We start from the raw sequence: 1130 nt of genomic DNA on the forward strand, positions 1-1130 counted from the left end.
ACACCGATGCCCAAACAGGCTAGCCCTGAGCAGGGCCCCCAGGCCTGAGGCCCAGGAGTGACACCGATGCCCAAACAGGCTAGCCCTGAGCAGGGCCCCCAGGCCTGAGGCCCAGGAGTGGACCACCTTTCTGACACCCATTCTCTCTTTCTTTTCTATCTGGAACTCTGGACACTGCCTGGAGGAATCGGGCTTGCCCTAGGCCCAGGAAGACGGAAACAAAGAAGAGGCTCACAGACAGGAAGCAACTTGCCTAAAGACACACAGCACGTAAGGAGCAGGGCCAGGACTGGGTGGGGCCCCTGGGGTTAACCAGGAATGGGCTCCTGAATCTGCTGATCCCTGGCCTCCTATCTGAGCTCAGTGAGCAGATGACGCATTTCTGCTCCATTCCACTCCTTCCCCAACTCTTCCTCTGACAACATGAAGCACCTCAGCACTGGTGGGACCTCACCTGAATTCCATTTCAGAGATGAGAAAATCGGTGCCCGCTGTTTCTGAAGACCAGCAACTGCTAGGACAGACTTCAAGGGAACCCGACCTTGCCTGAAGGACCAACAGCGCCCCCTGCAGGACACTTCCCTCCATGGAGAGACGCCACAGGGGCCGGCCTGAGGCATTCTGAGCGCGTGGAATCCTCTATCACCACCTCCTGGCAAAGAATGGAGCTGCAACCCAGTTGTATGAGACACCGAGAATGATCCCAACAAAAAGGAACAGTGACCTGAATGCCTGGGGGAGGAACAGGGAGGGGATACTAGGTGGAAGGAGGGGACAGGGAGAAGGTGTAACATTTTGTAAAAAAGAACATTTTTACTCCTAATCAATATATAAACATCATGCTCAGCAAACTTCTTGGCATGAAACTTCTGAACTTCACTTTTTTTTTTTTGACGGAGTCTAGCTTTGTTGCACAGGCTGGAGTGCGGTGGCATGATCTCGGCTCACTGCAAGCTCTGCCTCCTGGGTTCCCGCCATTCTCCTGCCTCAGCCTCCTGAGTAGCTGGGACTACAGGTGCCCGCCACCACGCCCGGCTAATTTTTTCTATTTTTTAGTAGAGACGGGGTTTCACCCTGTTAGCCAGGATGGTCTCGATCTCCTGACCTCGTGATCCGCCCACCTCGGCCTC

General features: G+C 54.6%; 1 long non-coding RNA gene across 1 annotated transcript; it reads left to right on the forward strand.

The window, feature by feature from the left end:
* The first annotated feature begins 24 nt into the window (after positions 1-24).
* LOC105528954 lies at positions 25-851 on the forward strand. The gene is made up of 2 exons (XR_001004435.1): positions 25-270; positions 471-851. It is a non-coding gene; the product is annotated as an uncharacterized LOC105528954 (long non-coding RNA).
* Positions 852-1130: the final 279 nt, after the last annotated feature.

The sequence above is a fragment of the Mandrillus leucophaeus genome, unplaced genomic scaffold (assembly GCF_000951045.1).
Source record: "Mandrillus leucophaeus isolate KB7577 unplaced genomic scaffold, Mleu.le_1.0 Scaffold74, whole genome shotgun sequence".
Lineage (NCBI taxonomy): Eukaryota > Metazoa > Chordata > Mammalia > Primates > Cercopithecidae > Mandrillus > Mandrillus leucophaeus.